General features: G+C 42.5%; 1 pseudogene; it reads left to right on the top strand.

Moving 5' to 3' along the window:
* The first annotated feature begins 9327 nt into the window (after window positions 1–9327).
* LOC126417531 (5S ribosomal RNA) lies at window positions 9328–9445 on the top strand (annotated as a pseudogene).
* The last annotated feature ends 3273 nt before the right edge of the window (window positions 9446–12718 follow it).

Raw genomic sequence — 12718 nt, 5'->3', positions numbered from 1 at the left:
GTCTGACATATTGTTCCATGTCATTACAGCAACAACACGAAAAGAAAACCTTCACTCACTAAAATATCTTACACGAATATGTAGTGTGCAGTTGTGCCTGTACTGTAAAATAAGTCCGTACCGTACGGTAAGAGTGAAAGTTTAACACCTGTACATACCTTCTTAAGTACTGCACTGACACACAACCAACTGAACGTAACCGTTTAAAACATGAGAAATCAGACGGTAACAAATGTTCTGTTCTTAAACAGGACGGAGAAAGTCTATAATGTTCATTTGCTTAGCAGACGACGACTTTGATTTCGCCGCGATGTTCCAGCATTTCCTAAACCAGAAAATGTCTATTGGAGTAGACGTAGAGCTTTGTTCGATGTACTGAAGGTCAATATCTAATGCCTTTTTAGCATCCCTATGTGATACAACATCCGTAGGTTCGTTGTTTTCGTTGTCATCATCATCTTTCTCGTTCTCATTGGTTGTTCGAGTTACAGCATCAGTTAACTTTGCTTCCGTAATGCAGTCATCATCAGCTGTACTGATACACCACTCACGTCACTGGGCTCAACGTTCGGCAGTAAAGACAGAGTCACATGTTTACGTTTAGTTGGTGCCATAATTTAGTTTAATACACTTCAACATGTAACAAGAAAGCCGTCACTAATTTATAAAACGAATGCGTGCTAACACTTATCGATCGAGCTAAAAACATTTATTTCACACTAAAACTGATCGAACTATCGCGCAAAGCGATAGTCAACTGCCTACTGATCCTTACGAAAGACGATGAGTCATCGACAATCTCAGTTCAGACTGTAGCAGCAACCCGTGTAAGTAAAGAAACAGCGGAAACGAGATGGTCGGACTAAGCTCGGAGTCGGACCATCCAACGTAGGATCAGCGAGTTCTACTGAATTCACAATAACAACTTGTTTCGACTGAAGCTCAGACAACACTGAGACAGGCAACCATTCGATGTGGGATAGAAGCCCGGTATCAATCTGCGCAGCGAGTCTGCGCAGTGGTTGCTCCTCTTATTATTAGACAGACTAGCAGTGGGATCCCCACTACCCCAACTTTCATCAGAAATCTACTTAGACAAATCTCAATTCTGGAACAAAACTCTTCACAACTGAACCCTTGGCAAAATATGTGGTGCACTGGTGTAGGTATTTAGACGATGTGAGTAAGATGTTTTACTTCAGCGGACAACGGCGCTTGCCATTGGAATTCAAATAATAAAAATTTGGAATCGGCCAACTCATACAAAAATATGGGTGTTAGACTTTGTAGGGATGTGAAATTGAATGATGTGGGTAAAGCAGGTGGTAGACTTAGGTTTGCTGGTAGAATACTGGGGAATGCAATCAGTCTAGAAAGGACATAGCTTACAATTCACTCGTGCGACCGGTTCTAGAATATTGCTCAAGTGTGTGGGACCCGTACCAAATAGGACTAACAGGGGATACTGAACAGAGAAGGGCAGCACGAATGGTCACAGGTTTCTTTGCTCCGTCGCAGAGTGTCACAGAGATACTAAAGAAACTGAACTGGAAGAGTCTTGAAGCTAGACTCAACTATCCCGAGAAAGTCTATCTACAAAGTTTCAAAAACCGGCTCTATATGATGACTAGGAATATATTACAATCTCCTACGCACCGCTCACATTGTTGTCGTGAGGATAAGATTAGAACAATTACTGCACGCACAGAGGCATTTAGTTATTCTTCCCGTGCTCTATGCGTGAACGGAACGGAAAGAAACTCTAATAACTGGTACAATGGGGCGTATCCTCTGTCATGCACCTCTCGATGGTTTCCAGAATATTGATGTAGAGGAAGATGTAAAACTAATTTTGCGACCATGCTGTCCCTAGCTAAACACTTACCACACTTGAGAAAGACTCACAATTAAGTCGAATTATAATCATCTTGCTGAGACTGGAAGATCCTATTTTAGTTTAGTCGCGTTCTCGAATTAAATTTAGGTTGAAAAAACTTCACCTTCTGCAAGACAAAAATTTTTTGTTTTAGTGATTATTTCCGATATATGTTTTGACAAGTATGTGTAATTTTCTGTTGGCCTCGTTTTAATTACAGAAGATGTGTTAATTTAAAGGTTGTATTGCACAAAGTGGTCTGCTGTTACGAATTCTACAACTTCAGAGCATGTCGTGTATTTTGTCATACTGTGCATGCTTAGTGCGCAGAATGCACCGGTCCGCACACGGTTTTAATCTGCCAAAAAGCTTTATCATTTGTGTGTTTCGTGAACTTTAATTACAGACAGTGCATTTTCGCACCCTTTACTACTTCACTGTTACCTGGTACTGCAAGACTCATTGCTCAGTGAGTGCGGCGCCATTAATGTTTCCAAATTTGTTTTGTGAATAAAAACATGAAATACCAGGTGACAACGAACTGTCAAAAATTGTGAAAAACGGTGCATATAATCACGCCCCTCAAAACACAGCAAGAATGCAAAATATGATAAAAAACGTGACATGTTGTGAACTCATTAAATGCATAACAGAAGGCCATCATTTACAACGAAACATGTAAATTAATGCAGATTCAGAAATGAAAACTAGCACCTAAGGATAAATATCGAAGAAAAAGAAAAACATTGAGTTTTGCAAAATTTGGAGTTCTTTAGAAAATAAATTTTAGTTAAAACACGGTTGTGTGAGTAAAACTGCGACGTAATTGGCAATTTAAATTTTTGAATTCAATAAACATGCAGTCAGCATGAACGATAGGTGGTAGATGAGACGCTCTCTCTTGAGCAAGGGAGTAACTCGAATTACGTCGCTTGATCAAACAAGTTGCACAATTCACAATTACCGGTTTCGGCTGTTGCCATCTTCAGGTCTGTTATAAACAGAAAAAAAAACCTGCGACAAACTAAGTTCATTAGCAGAAGCTAAATCTACAAAAGCCTAGGAATACATAATAAATAACAAATAAATAATAGTATGACCAACAACCATTCTATACCAGCCATACATACCATAAAAACATACTAATATGAGTATCATCGTCAATATATGTACAACTATGTACATACTTACTATTGGCGATGGCCAGAAGGCATCCTGTATTTATACACTTAACTCTAGCCAGTAAAGGTCATGAAAGCCGGGGTTGAGGTGTCATCAGTATCGTAAATTCCCGTAGTTAAAATGCAATACGCGTAGTCATTAACCAAAATTATTTCATGTGTGCAAAATAATCATCTGGCAATAAAACATAAACTGACATACAGTATTTGGAAATAATGCTTGATATCCACATAAAACATGTAAAGGGTAATAACACACTGAAGGGCCAAAGAAACTGTTACACCTGCCTAATGTCGTGTAGGGCCCTTGCGAGCGCACAGAAGGGCCACAGCACGACGCGACATAGACTCGACTAATGTCTGAAGTACTGCTGGAGGGAAATGACACCATGAATAATGCAGGGCTGTCTATAAATCCGCAAGAGTAAGACGAGGTGGATATCTCTTCTGAACAACACGTTGCAAGGCATCAATGACGTTCATGTCTGGGAAGTTTGGTGGCCAGCGGAAGTGTTTAAACTCAGAAGAGTGTTCCGGGAGCCACACTCTAGCAATTCTGGACGTGTGGGGTGTCGCATTGTCCTGCTAGAATTTCCCAAGTCCGTCGGAATGTACAATGGACATGAATGGATGCAGGTGATCAGACAGGATGCTTACGTAAGTGTCATCTGTCAGATCGTATCTAGATGTATCTGGGTTGCCATATCACTACGACTGCACACGTCCCACACCATTACAGAGCCTCCGGCCGCGCGGGGTAGCCGCGTGGTCCGAGGCGCCTTGCCACGGGTCGAGCGTCTGCCCCCAATCGGAAGTTCGAGTCCTCCCTCGGGCATGGGTGTGTTCTGTCCTTAGCGTAAGTTAGTTTAATCAGTGTGTAAGCCCAGGGACCGATGACCTCAGCAGATTGGTCCCATACAACCTTACCACCAATTTCCAATTTACAGAGCCTCCACCAACTTCAACAGTCCCCTGGTGGCACACAGGGTCCATGGATTCATGAGGCTGTCTTCCTACCCGTACACGCCCATCCGCTCGATAGAATTTCAAACGAGACTCGTCCGACCAGGCAACAAGTTTCTAGTCGTCAACCGTCCGACGTCAGTGTTGAGGGGCCCAGGCGAGGCGTAAAGCTTTGTGTCGTGCAGTCATCAACGGTACACGAATGGGCCTTCGGCTCCGAAAACCCATATCGATACTGTCCGTTGAAGGTTCGCACGCTGACACTTGTTGGCCCAGCATTGCAATCCGCAGCAGTTTGCGGTAGGGTTGCACTTCTATCACGTTAAACATTTCCCTTCAGTTCTCAATCGTATCGTTCGTGCAGGATTTTTTTTCCTGCCGCAGCGATGTCGGAGATTTGATGTTTTACCAGATTCCTGATATTCACGCTCCACTCGTGAATTGGGCGTACGGGAAAATCCCCACTGCACCGCTACCTCGTAGATGCTGTGCCCCGTCGCTCGTGCGCTGACTATAACACTACGTTCAAACTCACTTAATATCTTGATAACCTGCCATTCTAGCAGCAGTAAGCGATCTAACAACTGCATCAGACACTTGTGGTCTTATATAGGCGATGCCGACCACAGTGCCGTATTCAACCTGTTTACAGATCTTTCTATCTGAAAAGTCCTGCCTGTATCAGTTTCTTGGGCGCTCCAGTGTAGAAAGTTCCTAGCCTTGCAAAGTAAATACTACATCATTCTGTAGAAGTCAGGATAAAACGTGTAAAAGTAACATCAACTTTATTAATAGAAACCTTTCAGCACTATAAAGCAATTAGACATAATCGTAAGTCGAAGATAATGAACAAGGCAACGACTAAGTTATTAATCTTTCGATGCTCAGTAATCCATTCGGAGTGAAATCTCGCAATCAGTGGCGCTGCCCGTGCTTTCTCTGTTACTTTTTTTTTCTTTCTTTTTTTTTTTTTTTTTTTTTTTTGGCGAAGTTCGCGATCTAAGATCGCCAGGTCTCCGTGCCGTTCGTGATCGGCGCACATGAGACCGCGCACGATGCTGCTCATACTGCCAAGATGCTGAATACATCAAAATAATCATTCAAGTGAAACTCGCTCTGTTCGTTCAGCAGTAATCCCTGTTGCCGTTTCTCATGTAGAAAAATTTTCATTTCCTTCATTAGATTCAATAACTGTTCTTCAGGCGCCTTATGCTAAACTTCCATATTACCCTGTACATTTCGTGCCACATGTTTTTCTTTCTTATCCAAATGTGTAGCGAATGCGTTGTTTTGCTTATATGCGTGGTTTTTAAATGGTATCTTGAAATTTCTCCCCATGTGACAGATCTATGTAGGGCTTACCCAGTAGTAGGATTTTGGAAGAATTATCTCGAAGAAAATAAGTTATTATCAAACTGCCAACACGAGTTCAGAAAATATCGTTCTTGTGAAACACGAATAGCTCTTTATTCTCACGAAGAAATGAGCGCCATTGACAGAGGATATCAAATTGATTCCATGTTTTTAGATTTCCAGAAGGCTTTTGACAAGGTACCTCACAAACGGCATCTAATCAAATTGCGTGCCGATGGATCATTGGCTCTGTCGTGCGACAGGATTTGTGATTTCCTGGTCGTAATAACTGAGGGAATGTCTTCGAGTGAAACAGAAGTAATGTTTAGTGTTCCCCACTGCTCATCTACGTAAAGTATTTAGGAAGTAATCTGAGTAGCACGTGTAAGTGGGCTGCTTCTGTGTTGGTAGCGCTGTGTAGCGCTTTGCATTGTATGTCTGACCGCGCTTTCTTTCTGAGAGACTCTGTGGCTGGTTGGACTCGTTGTTGAACGTTAATCGCCAGTAGTGTTGGGCAGTTGGAAGTTAGTTGCCAGCAGTGATGGAAGTACTGCTGGGCAGTTAGAGGTGAACAGCCACCAGTGATGGATGTTAAATATGAAAAGTTAGCAGAGGTCTGAAGTGTTAGCGTAGGCTAACGATCTGGAAGTATCCAACTTGGAGATTGAAAATTATTCATGATTATATCTCTTTGTACTGGATGTCACATTATTAAGGTAAAAAAATACATTATTTAGTTTGCTACAAAATCTTTCCTTTGCTAACCACATGCCTATTAGTAGATAGTCGCTTAAGTAGTTAGTATCTTTTATTTAGCTGGCAGTATTGACGCTCGCTGAATTGCAGTAGTCCGCGAAATGAAGATTTTTGTGAGGTAAGTGCTTAATGAAACGTATAAGTCATTGTTAAGATTTCTTTTTAGTCAGGGCCATTCTTTTAAATTAATTATTTGAACTCAGGTTGCAATTTTTTTTGAGTAGCCAGATTGCGTTGCGCTAGAATATTATGAGTCAGTGTTGAAATGATAAGAAAAAGTAAAGAGAAAGTAGGCTCAGGACGTTCAGTTTTACTCAGCTGTTTCAGACTCAAATAACGTATACGCCCCATCTTCTCAGTCATTCTGCAATTTAAGTACAGATACACACACTTAAATAAAGAAGTTTCACACTCTTAGATTGTTTGCAGATGATGCAATCATTTACCATCTGATAATATCATCATATGATCAAAGCAAATTGCAAAACAATTTAGAAAAGGTATCTGTATGGTGCAAAAATGGCAGTTGTCTTTAAGTAATGAAAAGTGTGAAGTGATCCCCATGAGTACCGAAAGGAATCCGCTAAATTTCGGTTACACGATAAATCATACAAACCTACAGGCTGAAAATTCAACTGAATACTTAGGGATTACAATCATCAGTAACGTAAGAAACTTCCTGGCAGATTAAAACTGTGTGCCCGACCGAGACTCGAACTCGGGACCTTTGCCTTTCGCGGGCAAGTGCTCTACCAACTGAGCTACCGAAGCACGACTCACGGCCGGTACTCACAGCTTTACTTCTGCCAGTACCTCGTCTCCTACCTTCCAAACTTTACAGAAGCTCTCCTGCGAACCTGTGAGTACCGGCCGTGAGTCGTGCTTCGGTAGCTCAGTTGGCAGAGCACTTGCCCGCGAAAGGCAAAGGTCCCGAGTTCGAGTCTCGGTCGGGCACACAGTTTTAGTCTGCCAGGAAGTTTCATATCAGCGCACACTCCGCTGCAGAGTGAAAATCTCATCAGTAACGTAAGTTGGAACGTTCACATAGATAGTGCGTAAAGCAAATGGAAGACTACAATTTATTGGCAGAAGACTGAGAAAATGCAACAGGTGTACTAAAGAGACTGCCTACACTACACTTGTACGCCCTCTTCTGGAGTACTGCTGTGAGGTATGGGATCCGCATCAGATAGGATCGACGGAGGACATCGAAGAAGTTCAAAGAAGATGGCTCTGAGCACTATGGGACTTAACATCTATGGTCATCAGCCCCCTAGAACTTAGAACTACTTAAACCTAACTAACCTAAGGACAGCACACAACACCCAGTCATCACGAGGCGGAGAAAATCCCTGACCCCGCCGGGAATCGAACCCAGGAACCCGGGCGTGGGAAGCGAGAACGCTACCGCACGACCACGAGCTTCGGACTTCAAAGAAGAGCAGGTCGTTTTGTGCTGTTGCGAAATCGGGGAGAGAGCGCCACGGATATGATACGTGAATTGGTGTGGCAGTCATTAAAACAAAGGCGTTTTTCGTTGCGGTGGGATCTTCTGGTAAAGTTTCAATCACGAACTTTCTCCTCAGAAAGTGTAAATATTTTGTTGTCGCTCACCCACAGAGGGAGGAATGGTCATCGTAGTAAATAAGAGAAACCAGAGCTCGCGCAGAAGAGTCTGTTTGAGAGTGAAACGGTAGAGAAATAGCTTGAAGGTGGTTCGATGAATCCTCTGTCAGGCACGTAATTGTGAATTTCAGAGTTATCATGTAGATGTAGATAGATAACTGCTTTTGATACTCGTATCTGAAATTTTTATGGATGTATGATTGTTAGCCATGTTATTATTTCTTATTTATCATTTCTTTTGTATTCCTTGGACATTTGTAGATTTAGTTTCAGCTAACTGAACTTAGTTTGTCGAAACACTGGTGCTCCATTTGTAACAGATTTGGCTATAGCCGAAAGCGGTAACGGTGAATCGTACAACTTATGTAATCAAGACGGACCTTTACAAATAAAGTGCCAAAACATGGTTGTCGACTCATTTACAGATTTAATATCTACAGTTGATAAGTTTCGAATTACAACTTAAATTTCTTTGGTAGTTGTATGTTGTTAGCTTCATAGTACACCAGAAAACAGGAATGATATTTTTGAGTTAGTAATACTAGAAACTGTACCTGTAACCCTAAACATAGCTACTGTCAAATAAAATGTTGTGAAACATACTCGAAAATGTGTTTCTTTGTGTAATAATTCCAGTGTTTCACAGCGAAGCCAGTTTCAGTGATTCAAAATACTTAGCTTAGAACCCTCCGTCATCCACATAATTGTCAGCCTAATGTGCTGGGACACACTAGCTCAACTCTTCCAACAAATTTTGTATAGCGCTCTCGGTCAGTCAACTTTGTTTATTTAATACCTGGCTAACTAATGTTAGTTACACTGTATAATTGTTGCGGCATTCCACGGAACACAAAATTTGTCATCTCAAGCGGAACGAGTTTTCGCCTTAGAGACAGACAAAAATAATCTGTCATGTCGCACCTGGGATTCCACGCAGATAACATCAGATAACATATTCCTGCACACTCACAAGACGTTCTTTGAGCCCCGATGTAGAAGTGGTCGTCGAGGGGCCACCATATCTGACTGATAAATGGAAAGTCCCACTAATCGTATGACTTGAATTGACACACTCAACAGATTTTAATTTTGTAAGTGGGTTTAATACAGTTTAATCATTATCGAAAATATTACTTAAATGAACTGTTTTGTCGAAAACTAGGCACAAAACAAATGAAATGTGGCGTTGTTATATTTAAGTTACAAGTTATATAAAACTTCTAGAAACACTGAAATAAAATAAAATCAATAGGGCTGTCTTTTTGTTTCTGGTAGCGTCTGTATCGTTGGCTTCAGTACGATTCATAATAGTAATAAAAAAAACAGATTTTATTCGCTCCTCGTAAAATTATTAATGGTGCATAAACTGTTAGTTAAAAATCCATCAAAAATACTGTAACTAAGACTCGAGAAAATGTCCCAGTCCATGAATTATGTTTTTATTCTAATTTTATTTTGCATTTCCTTGCTCCGTGCGAGGTAAACTCATTGATTATATCATCAAAGTCAAGTTTAGCTGCTGCGTGGCCTTTTATCATGACAGCTAAATTTGACGGTCTACTTTGAAGTAGTGGCAACGGCCTTGCCGCAGTGGATACACCGGTTCCCGTCAGATCACCGAAGTTAAGCGCTGTCGGGCGTGGCCGGCACTTGGATGGGTGACCAGCTGCGCCGCCATGCTCTGTCGCCATATTTCGGGGTGCACTCAGCCTCGTGATGCCAATTGAGGAGCTACTCGACCGAATAGTAGCGGCTCCGGTCACAGAAAACCATCATAACGGCCGGGAGAGCGGTGTGCTGACCACACGCCCCTCTTATCCGCATCCTCATCTGAGGATGACACGGCGGTCGGATGGTACCGATGGGCCAGTTGTGGCCTGTAGATGGAGTGCTGCTTACTTTTAACCAGTGATAAATCTCCAGAATTTTTGGCGCCAGAACGCACTTCTTCAACCATGCAACACCACTCGTAGCATTCACTGCTTTTCTCGGAAAGGGGTAAGTGGTTGAATACTACAAAAAAAAAAATACATCATTATTCTCCTACTGATTCTAATTTTTTGAATTTCTGCTCAAGAATCATGTTGTAATAGGAGTTCGTATCACTATTTGGACATTACAGATAGTCAGTACGAAAGGGCGAAAACTGAGGTTAAGAAACTCCATATTACGCGTTAATTTGTTCGCTTTCAAGCGCTAATAGGAGGTAAACGAATGCTATGGAGACACAGGTAGCAGGTCAGCTGCTTAACAGGTGTTTCTATTGTATACTATGAATGAACTATATTATGTCACAGGTTGTTGAGGTTCATCCCGTTTTTAACCTTTTAAGGCAACAGGCAAGAGGGAATAATAAGAGTGGACGACCGAGAACGAAGTGCTCGTATTGAAAATGATGTAAGACAAGGATGTAGCCTTTCGCCCCTACTGTTCAATCTGTATATGGAGAAAGCAATTGTGGAAATAAAAGAATAGTTCAGGAGTGGAACTAAAATTCAAGGTGAAAGCATATCAATGATACGATTCGCCGATGTCATTGCTATCCTGAGTGAAAGTGAAGAACAATTGCATGATCTGCTGAATGGAATGAACAGTCTAATGAGTACAGAGTATGGATTGAGAGTATATCGAAGAAAGACGAAGGTAATGAGAAGTAGTAAAAATGAGAACAGCGAGAAACTTGACATCAGGATTGATGGTCACGAAGTAGATGAAGTTAAGGATTTCTGCTACCTAGGCAGTAAAATAACCAATGACGGACGGAGCAAGGAGGCCATCAAAAGCAGACTAGCTATGGCAAAAAAGGCATTCCTGGCGAAAAGAAGTCTATGAATATCAAATATCGGCCTTGATTTGAGGAAGAAATTTCTGAGAATGTTCGTCTGGAGTACAGCATTGTATGGTAGAGAAACATGGACCGTGGGAAAACCGGAACAAAAGAGAATCGAAGCATTTGAGATGTGGTGCTACAGGCGAATGTTGAAAATTAGGTGGACTGATGAGGTAAGGAATGAGGAGGTTCTGCGTAGAATTGGAGAGGAAAGGAATACGTGGAAAACACCGCTAAGGAGAAGAGACAGGATGATAGGACATCTGTTAAAACTTGAGGGAATGACTTCCATGGTACTAGAGGGAGCTGTAGAGGGCAAAAACTGTAGAGTAAGACAGAGATTGGAATACATCCAGCAAATAATAGACGACGTAGGTTGCAAGTGCTACTCTGAGGTGAAGAGGTTAGCACAGGAGAGGGATTCGTGGCGGGCCACATCAAACCAGTCAGAGGACTGATGAACCAAAAAAAGAAGCCAACTGGAGCATTGTACTTCTTTGATACCACGCTTCGTGAAACACTTCTTGAATACGGATGGTGCCATTCTGTATTACAGCTCATGACCGACAACGCGAGTGAGGAACTACCATAGAGATCAGATGGGGCAAGTCTTGCACACTGCGTATAGGGGCAGAAGCGACTCTTAACTGGAGAGTGCCAGAGGAGCCAGACGCTGAACACCCGATCGAACACTAGTTATTAATTTTTACCTGGTACTCAGAGCCACAATATTATTAACTTCGTTTCGCATACAAACATGGCCAACACATTCATTTTTATGAGCGGAAACTTTTTAAACCCTTGTAGGCAGAATGTTTAACTAGGCCATCCTACAACCAATTATGACGTCGAGAATATTCGCATCTGTACTGAATATAGAATTTTGTGCAGGGAAGGTAGCATACATTGTTGGCGGCAGGGCAGCCGAAACCGACGAATCTAGGCGCTTCATTCTGGAACCGCGCAGGTTCGAATCCTGCCTCGGGCATGGATGTGTGTGATGTCCTTAGGTTAGTTAGGTTTACGTAGTTCTGAGTTCTAGGGGACTGATGACCTCAGAAGTTAAGTCCCATAGTGCTCAGAGCCATTTGAACCATTTGAACCAAACCGACGAACGGCAAAAATCTTCTCCAAGTCTGCACCCCTTCCACGCTGGCTCTAGTCGCCGATCAGCTTGCGGTGACCAAAGTCATGCGATACCTCCTAATATCATGTCGAACCTCCTTTTGCTCGGCGTAGTGCAACGTCTCGGCTTGGCATGGACTCAAGACGTGATTGGAAGACCCCTGCAAAATTTTGAATCATGCTGCCTCCATAACCGTCCACAACTGCGAAAGTGTTGTTGGTGCTGGATTTTATGCACGAACTGATCTGCGATTATGTCCCACAAATGTTCGATAGGATTCATGTCGGGCGATCTGGGTGGCCAAATTATCCTCTCGAACTATCCAGAATATTATTCAAACAGCGAGCAGTTGTGGCCTGATGACTTGGCGCGTTATCATCCATAAAAATTCCATCGTTGAATGGCTACAACTGGACTTCAAGTAATCATCGGTTCAGTTGGAGGACAGAATCCAGTTCATTCAATCTGTACACAACCCACACCATTACGGAGCCACCACCAGCTTGCACAGTCTCTTGTTGATAACTGCGCCACAAACGAACCCTAGCATCAGCTCACCTGGATCTATGGTTCCGTGAGGACTGCGCCACAGATTAACCCTACCATCAGCTCCTACCGTCTGAAATGGGGACTCATCTGACCAGATCACGAATTTTCAATCGTCTAGGGTCCAACCGATATCGTCACGAACCCCGGAGAGGCGCTGCAGGCGATTTCGTGCTGTTAGTAAAGGCACTCGCAGCAGCCATCTGCTGCCATAACCCATTAGCACCAAATTCCGCCGCACTGTTCTAACACATACGTTCGTCCCACATTCATTTCTGCTGTTATATCACGTAGTGTTGCTTGTCTCTTAGGACTGACAGCTCCACGGAAACGCTGCTGCTCTCTGTCGTTAAGCGCCATTGCGTTGTCAGTGGTGAGACGTAATGCCTGAAATTTAGTATTTTCGGCACATTCTTGACGCTATGAAATACTGACTACCCTAACGATTTACGAAATGAAAT

The sequence above is a fragment of the Schistocerca serialis genome, chromosome 8, assembly GCF_023864345.2.
Source record: "Schistocerca serialis cubense isolate TAMUIC-IGC-003099 chromosome 8, iqSchSeri2.2, whole genome shotgun sequence".
Classification (NCBI taxonomy): domain Eukaryota; kingdom Metazoa; phylum Arthropoda; class Insecta; order Orthoptera; family Acrididae; genus Schistocerca; species Schistocerca serialis.
The sequence above is the reverse complement of the archived record's forward strand: the minus strand, read 5'-3'. Positions and strand labels throughout refer to the sequence as shown.